Source organism: Drosophila bipectinata, unplaced genomic scaffold, assembly GCF_030179905.1.
Source record: "Drosophila bipectinata strain 14024-0381.07 unplaced genomic scaffold, DbipHiC1v2 scaffold_22, whole genome shotgun sequence".
In the NCBI taxonomy this organism is placed as follows: Eukaryota; Metazoa; Arthropoda; class Insecta; order Diptera; family Drosophilidae; genus Drosophila; species Drosophila bipectinata.
Window position 1 is genome coordinate 15,875 of NW_027222865.1, and position 10,000 is coordinate 25,874.

At 31.6% G+C, this 10,000-nt stretch overlaps 2 non-coding genes across 2 annotated transcripts; both read right to left on the minus strand.

The window, feature by feature from the left end:
- Positions 1-5,106: 5,106 nt before the first annotated feature.
- Positions 5,107-9,056, minus strand: LOC138927329 (large subunit ribosomal RNA). Its single transcript, XR_011443847.1, has one exon. It is a non-coding gene; the product is annotated as a large subunit ribosomal RNA (ribosomal RNA).
- Positions 9,057-9,374: 318 nt separating this feature from the next.
- On the minus strand, positions 9,375-9,553 carry LOC138927330 (5.8S ribosomal RNA). Its single transcript, XR_011443848.1, has one exon. It is a non-coding gene; the product is annotated as a 5.8S ribosomal RNA (ribosomal RNA).
- Positions 9,554-10,000: the final 447 nt, after the last annotated feature.

Genomic DNA, 10,000 nt, shown 5'->3' on the forward strand with positions numbered 1-10,000 from the left:
ACAATATTATGCATATATTTAATTCTAAAATATCTTTATATTTTCACATACAACAATTTGTATATATTCACATATATATATTTGCTTAATTTTATAATAAAATTATCGCATATGTATTTTGATAATAAATTTAAAATTTATTTTCTTTGTATATAAAAGTCTAGTTTTATATGATATAAAACTAAGCACTTTTTAATTTTCATATATTTATATATTTTCATATATATAGTTTATTCATATTTATTTATACAATAATAATAATAATAATATTACTACTATTATCATATACGTATATGAAATTAAATTTAATTCCATATACTTACTAGGATATAATAAAAGAAATTTTTATTTGCCTAGAACCAGAAATTAACGATAATAATTGGAAACTTGTCAAATTATAATTTATAATAAGACGTAGACGCTTCAACGATATTATCTAAGTATACAATATAGTGTATATATAATATATAATATAGTATGTTATATTATATAGATAGGCTTACACCACCTACCATATATACCTTTTTGACCACACTTTCGTCAAGCTGGGTATTTATTTGCCTTCTTTCCCTCACCTAAAAATACTCATCGGTATTTTAGTATATTCATATAATATAAATAATATACTATATTGGTAGGACGACACCACCTACCCTATATACCTTTTTGAACACACTTTCGTCAAGCTGGGTATTTATTTGCCTTTTTACCCTCACCTAAATATACTCATCGGTATATTTCAGTATATTTTAGTATATCCATATGAATATGTATATCCATATCCATATCCATATGAAAATAATTTAATATTTCCATATTTATTATAATATAATAAATATTATTATATTATATATTATATGGTAGGCTATCCCCATCACCTACCATATATTTCATATACATATAAATATTTTCATATCCATATATATTTTTTTATATTCATATATTTTCATATATGTTATATGCATATGTATTCATAACCATATGCTCATATATTAATACTGGCGGTCTTCTGTTTAATATAATATTATTTTAATATTATATTGGTAGGCCGAACACCACCTACCCTATATACCTTTTTGAACACGGTTTCGTCAATCCGGTCATTTATTGTATGGGAAGTATGACTTTCCCACACATATTTGGATATCCATACGATTGCATATCCATATGAAAATATTTTTAATATTTTTAATATATTTTTAATATTTCCATATTTAATATAATATAATTAAATTATTATATTATATATTATATGGTAGGCTATCACCATCACCTACCATATATTTCATATACATATAAATATTTTCATATCCATATATATTTTTTTATATTCATATATTTTCATATATGTTATATGCATATGTATTCATAACCATATGCTCATATATTAATACTGGCGGTCTTCTGTTTAATATAATATTATTTTAATATTATATTGGTAGGCCGAACACCACCTACCCTATATACCTTTTTGAACACGGTTTCGTCAATCCGGTCATTTATTGTATGGGAAGTATGACTTTCCCACACATATTTGGATATCCATACGATTGCATATCCATATGAAAATATTTTTAATATTTTTAATATATTTTTAATATTTCCATATTTAATATAATATAATTAAATTATTATATTATATATTATATGGTAGGCTATCACCATCACCTACCATATATTTCATATACATATAAATATTTTCATATCCATATATATTTTTTTATATTCATATATTTTCATATATGTTATATGCATATGTATTCATAACCATATGCTCATATATTAATACTGGCGGTCTTCTGTTTAATATAATATATTTTAATATTCTATTGGTAGGCCGAACACCACCTACCCTATATACCTTTTTGAACACGGTTTCGTCAATCCGGTCATTTATTGTATGGGAAGTATGACTTTCCCACACATATTTGGATATCCATACGATTGCATATCCATATGAAATATTTTTAATATTTTTAATATATTTTTAATATATTTCCATATTTAATATATAATATAATTAAATATATATATATATATGTTATATGCATATGTATTCATAACATATGCTCATATATTAATACTGGCGGTCTTCTGTTTAATATAATATTATTTTAATATTATATTGGTAGGCTGAACACCACCTACCCTATATACCTTTTTGAACACGGTTTCGTCAATCCGGTCATTTATTGTATGGGAAGTATGACTTTCCCACACATATTTGGATATCCATACGATTGCATATCCATATGAAAATATTTTTAATATTTTTAATATATTTTTAATATTTCCATATTTAATATAATATAATTAAATTATTATATTATATATTATATGGTAGGCTATCACCATCACCTACCATATATTTCATATACATATAAATATTTTCATATCCATATATATTTTTTTTATATTCATATATTTTCATAGATGTTATCTGCATATGTATTCATAACCATATTCTTATATATTAATACTGGCGGTCTTCTTTTTAATATAATATTATTTTAATATTACATTGGCAGGCCGAACACCACCTACCCTATATACCTTTTTGAACACGGTTTCGTCAATCCGGTCATTTATTGTATGGGAAGTATGACTTTCCCACACATATTTGGATATCCATACGATTGCATATCCATATGAAAATATTTTTAATATTTTTAATATATTTTTAATATTTCCATATTTAATATAATATAATTAAATTATTATATTATATATTATATGGTAGGCTAACACCATCACCTACCATATATTTCATATACATATAAATATTTTCATATTCATATTATTTTTTTTATATATATTCATATATTTTCATATATGTTTTATATATGTATTCATAACCATATGCTTATATATTAATACTGGCGATCTTCTGTTTAATATAATATTATTTTAATATTATATTGGTAGGCCGAACACCACCTACCCTATATACCTTTTTGAACACGGTTTCGTCAATCCGGTCATTTATCGTATAGGAAGTACGACTTTCCCACACATATTTGGATATCCATACGGTTGCATATCCATATGAATATTTTTAATATTTTTAATATTCGTGAGTTTTTAAATAGGGACAGAAGGAATCTCTTGAATTGAATCATGCGCGTCACTAATAAGATGACGAGGCATTTGGCTACCTATGCGAAAGTAATTCAACTCCCGCCGTCTTAAGGTTTAAGACTTATAACAATATATGTTTAATATTTTTAATATCCGTGAGGTTTTAAATAGGGACAGAAGGAATCTCTTGAATTGAATCATGCGCGTCACTAATAAGATGACGAGGCATTTGGCTACCTATGCGAAAGTAATTCAACTCCCGCCGTCTTAAGGTTTAAGACTTATAACAATATATGTTTAATATTTTTAATATCCGTGAGGTTTTAAATAGGGACAGAAGGAATCTCTTGAATTGAATCATGCGCGTCACTAATAAGATGACGAGGCATTTGGCTACCTATGCGAAAGTAATTCAACTCCCGCCGTCTTAAGGTTTAAGACTTATAACAATATATGTTTAATATTTTTAATATCCGTGAGGTTTTAAATAGGGACAGAAGGAATCTCTTGAATTGAATCATGCGCGTCACTAATAAGATGACGAGGCATTTGGCTACCTATGCGAAAGTAATTCAACTCCCGCCGTCTTAAGGTTTAAGACTTATAACAATATATGTTTAATATTTTTAATATCCGTGAGGTTTTAAATAGGGACAGAAGGAATCTCTTGAATTGAATCATGCGCGTCACTAATAAGATGACGAGGCATTTGGCTACCTATGCGAAAGTAATTCAACTCCCGCCGTCTTAAGGTTTAAGACTTATAACAATATATGTTTAATATTTTTAATATCCGTGAGGTTTTAAATAGGGACAGAAGGAATCTCTTGAATTGAATCATGCGCGTCACTAATAAGATGACGAGGCATTTGGCTACCTATGCGAAAGTAATTCAACTCCCGCCGTCTTGAGGTTTAAGACTTATAACAATATATGTTTAATATTTTTAATATCCGTGAGGGTTTAAATAGGGACAGTAGGAATCTCTTGAATTGAATCATGCGCGTCACTAATAAGATGACGAGGCATTTGGCTACCTATGCGAAAGTAATTCAACTCCCGCCGTCTTAAGGTTTAAGACTTATAACAATATATGTTTAATATTTTTAATATCCGTGAGGTTTTAAATAGGGACAGAAGGAATCTCTTGAATTGAATCATGCGCGTCACTAATAAGATGACGAGGCATTTGGCTACCTATGCGAAAGTAATTCAACTCCCGCCGTCTTAAAGTTTAAGACTTATAACAATATAAATGAAAAATATTATTTTCATTTTTCACGTCACTAATAAGATGACGAGGCATTTGGCTACCTAAACGAAAGTAATTCAACTTCCGCCGTTATAAGGTTTAAGACTTATAACAATATAAATGAAAAATATTATTTTCATTTTTCACGTCACTAATAAGATGACGAGGCATTTGGCTACCTATGCGAAAGTAATTCAACTCCCGCCGTGTTCAGGTTTAAGCCTGATATCAATATATAATGAAAAATATTATTTTCATTTTTCACGTCACTAATAAGATGACGAGGCATTTGGCTACCTAAACGAAAGTAATTCATCTTCCGCCGTTATAAGGTTTAAGACTTATAACAATATAAATGAAAAATATTATTTTCATTTTTCACGTCACTAATAAGATGACGAGGCATTTGGCTACCTAAACGAAAGTAATTCATCTTCCGCCGTTATAAGGTTTAAGACTTATAACAATATAAATGAAAAATATTATTTTCATTTTTCACGTCACTAATAAGATGACGAGGCATTTGGCTACCTAAACGAAAGTAATTCAACTCCCGCCGTCTTAAGGTTTAAGACTTATAACAATATAAATGAAAAATATTATTTTCATTTTTCACGTCACTAATAAGATGACGAAACAGTTAGTAGGCCACAATTAGTAGGGAAACGTGGACAACCCGTGATAAATCCTTATATGCTTTCTTAGATATAGCATATAAAGATTTTTTATACTAAATATACATATTTACACATGCATATTTACATTTTTTTTATATTTCGAATCATCAAGCAAAGGATAAGCTTCAGTGGATCGCAGTATGGCAGCTGCTCAACCACTTACAACACCTTGCCCGTTACAAAAGTCGTTTACAATTGATTCTAGGCTTTGTCATTGTATTAAATAATGTTTTCATATGTAACTAGCATGGCATCAGGTGATCAAAGATCCTCCCAATTTACTATGTTACAAATTACATTGGCATCACATCCATTGTCGTTTAAAATATAAATAATAAACTTTAAATGGTTTAGAAGCCATACAATGCAAATTGCCCCTTATTTATCATTGCAGTCCAGCACGGATACGACCTTAGAGGCGTTCAGGCATAATCCAACGGACGTAGCGTCATACCACTGTTCGCTCGAACAAGTATTGTGCCATTGGTCCGTACCTGCGGTTCCTCTCGTACTACGCAGGAATGCTGTCGCAACAACGTTTTGTCATTAGTAGGGTAAAACTAACCTGTCTCACGACGGTCTAAACCCAGCTCACGTTCCCTTGCATGGGTGAACAATCCAACGCTTGGTGAATTTTGCTTCACAATGATAGGAAGAGCCGACATCGAAGGATCAAAAAGCGACGTCGCTATGAACGCTTGGCCGCCACAAGCCAGTTATCCCTATGGTAACTTTTCTGACACCTCTTGTTAAAAACTCTTTAAACCAAAAGGATCGATAGGCCGAGCTTTTGCTGTCCCTGTGTGTACTGAACACCGAGATCAAGTCAGCATTTGCCCTTTTGCTCTATGTGTGGTTTCTGTCCGCACTGAGCTGGCCTTGGGACACCTCCGTTATTATTTGAGAGATGTACCGCCCCAGTCAAACTCCCTACCTGGCAATGTCCTTGAATTGGATCATACCTGAGTAATTGGAGTTATACCAAATTTTCAAATCGATAATACATGAATGCATCTCTCATTAAAGAATTTGTTTGCGATTATATAACAAACTCGTGATACTTTGATCAAGAAGCTTGCATCAAAACCCAATACCATAAGATATAATAAATATATCCGTATAATGGCTAGGAAATGATACACGTTCCATTTAATCAAGTAAGTAAGGAAACAATAAGAGTAGTGGTATTTCATTGTCGATACCAAACCGAAGTCTAATATCTCCCACTTATTCTACACCTCTTATGTCTCCTTACACTGCCAGATTAGAGTCAAGCTCAAAAGGGTCTTCTTTCCCCGCTAATTATTCCAAGCCCGTTCCCTTGGCTGTGGTTTCGCTAGATAGTAGATAGGGACAGAAGGAATCTCGTTAATCCATTCATGCGCGTCACTAATTAGATGACGAGGCATTTGGCTACCTTAAGAGAGTCATAGTTACTCCCGCCGTTGACCCGCGCTTACTTGAATTTCTTCACTTTGACATTCAGAGCACTGGGCAGAAATCACATTGTGTCAACACCCGCTAGGGCCATCACAATGCTTTGTTTTAATTAGACAGTCGGATTCCCCAAGTCCGTGCCAGTTCTGAATTGATTGTTAATTGATAATCGTTATAATTAATAAGAACTAATTGGTTTGACCCAACTAGTATTCTTAAAAATTTTAGCAAGAAAGTTCCACAATTGGATACGTAACTAAACTATCCGGGGAACAAGTTACAACCATAAATGATTATAACTCTATTTACCCAGAACGAGCACATAAACCATATTATTGTTTCCCAATCAAGCCCGACTATCTCAATCTTCAGAGCCAATCCTTATCCCGAAGTTACGGATCTAATTTGCCGACTTCCCTTACCTACATTATTCTATCGACTAGAGACTCTTCACCTTGGAGACCAGCTGCGGATATTGGTACGGCCTGTTGAGAAGTTTGCGTATCCCCACCATAAATTTTCAAGGTCCGAGGAGAAAATATCGACACAACAGTATATGTCATGCTCTTCTAGCCCATCTACCATATCTCTCTGCGAAAGACTTCCATGGTAGTACGACTATAAAACAGAAAAGAAAACTCTTCCGATATCTCTCGACGGCTTCTTTATGGTCGTTCCTGTTGCCAGGATGAGCACGAGGCCCATATTTAATAACAAACGGATACTCAACAGGTTACGGAATTGGAACCGTATTCCCTTTCGTTCAAAATTATTCAAGTATATAATTTTCACAATAATTGTAATATTTATTTTTACTTGAAAATTTTCGGCTTTCGCCTTGAACTTAGGACCGACTAACTCGTGATCAACCACTGTTCACACGAAACCCTTCTCCACTTCAGTCCTCCAAGGTCTCATTCGATTATTTGCTACTACCACCAAGATCTGTACCAATAGCAGCTCCATGCAGGCTTACGCCAAACACTTCTACGCATACCATTGTACCTTCCTACTCACTAAAGTTTCAAAATTTATATTACAAGTAATATAAATCATCTACTTTAGCGGTAATGTATAGGTATACAACTTAAGCGCCATCCATTTTAAGGGCTAGTTGCTTCGGCAGGTGAGTTGTTACACACTCCTTAGCGGATTTCGACTTCCATGATCACCGTCCTGCTGTTTTAAGCAACCAACGCCTTTCATGGTTTCTGCATGAGTTGTTAATTTGGGCACCGTAACATTACGTTTGGTTCATCCCACAGCGCCAGTTCTGCTTACCAAAAGTGGCCCACTGGGCACATTATATCATAACCTTAAACTTCATATCAAGAAAGTTAAGGTTCTTACCCATTTAAAGTTTGAGAATAGGTTAAGATCGTTTCGACCCTAAGGCCTCTAATCATTCGCTTTACCAGATAAGATTATTTTATATAACATTAAAATGCACCAGCTATCCTGAGGGAAACTTCGGAAGGAACCAGCTACTAGATGGTTCGATTGGTCTTTCGCCCCTATACTCAATTCTGACAATCGATTTGCACGTCAGAACTGTTTCGGTCTTCCATCAGGGCTTACCCTGCCTTCAACCTGATCAAGTATAGTTCACCATCTTTCGGGTCACAGCATATCTGCTCAAGGTACGTTCCAGTTAGAGGCATAAATAATATAAATATTATTATACATAACTATATAGAACGCCCCGGGATTGTGTTAATTAACTATAAAATAGTTAAAAAACTAATCCCATTAATAGTCAAGTTAATTACGCTATTAGGTTTATATCCCAATAACTTGCACATATGTTAGACTCCTTGGTCCGTGTTTCAAGACGGGTCCCGAAGGTATCCTGAATCTTTCGCATTGTTAATCATACAAGTGCATATAATAAACACAAAAATCAATGATAATTATGCCATTATATAATTCCGAAAAATTAACGCACTGTATTCTTATTAATCTATCAACACTTTATCAAATTAATGACATTTATCCTATGTTAAAATGCAAGCATAATAATTTGAATAAACTATAAGTCATATTTTATGATAAATTATATATGTTAATAGATTACAATGTCCTTATATGGAAAAAATGCACACTATTTCTATAATATTATTTAAATATTATAACTTTAATGATGAATTTTCCATAATGGATATTCAGGTTCATCGGGCTTAACCTCTAAGCAGTTTCACGTACTATTTAACTCTCTATTCAGAGTTCTTTTCAACTTTCCCTCACGGTACTTGTTTACTATCGGTCTCATGGTTATATTTAGTTTTAGATGGAGTTTACCACCCACTTAGTGCTGCACTATCAAGCAACACGACTCTTTGGAAACATCATCTAGTAATCATTAACGTTATACGGGCCTGGCACCCTCTATGGGTAAATGGCCTCATTTAAGAAGGACTTAAATCGTTAATTTCTCATACTAGAATATTGACGCTCCATACACTGCATCTCACATTTGCCATATAGACAAAGTGACTTAGTGCTGAACTGATTTCTTTTCGCTCGCCGCTACTAAGAAAATCCTTGTTAGTTTCTTTTCCTCCCCTAATTAATATGCTTAAATTCAGGGGGTAGTCCCATATGAGTTGAGGTTGTATAAAGCAATGTATATATATATAAACAATATATCTCTATGAAGAACAATATATTTGATATATTTTCAATTTTCGCATCTTTAAATAAGAGACAATTCTAGTTAAAAAAAATTTAATTTTTTTTATGCTAGACATTTCTCAGTATTATTTGAATTGAAAAAAGAAAGAATTGTATATCTTCATTTTTTCTTTTATAAATATTTGAGATAATTGCTTTTATATTTAATATTATGAATATATAAATATATCCAATAATATACCATATGCATATCATTATAAAAATATATAATAATAAGCAACTTTATTAGCATAGTCTTACAACCCTCAACCATATGTAGTCCAAGCAGCACTATAAAATTAATTAAAGTACATAACAGCATGGACTGCGATATGCGTTCAAAATGTCGATGTTCATGTGTCCTGCAGTTCACACGATGACGCACAGTTTGCTGCGTTCTTCATCGACCCATGAGCCGAGTGATCCACCGCTTAGAGTTTTATAAATATATATAAATATACAATTCGTCAATTATGTTTTTATTGAAAGAAATTAAAAATACACCATTTAACTGGCATATATCAATTCCTTCAATAAAGTTATTTTTATACCTAAAATAATTGTTGCGAAATGTCTTAGTTTTATATAATCAATATAAATATAATTTATATTGTTTTATTATTATATAAGCATTAACCTGTATATCAGGTACAACAATGTATATTTTAGGTGTTGCATTTATCAATGTATGCGCATAATTTAATATGAACAATACATCACGCAACGCATGTATATTAATTAAATATACACGCAATTTATATTCAATATATTCGTCTATATTTAAACATATAAAATATGTTTAATTTTTGATATACCTAAAATAATTGTTGCGAAATGTCTTAGTTTTATATAATCAATATAAATATAATTTATATTGTTTTATATT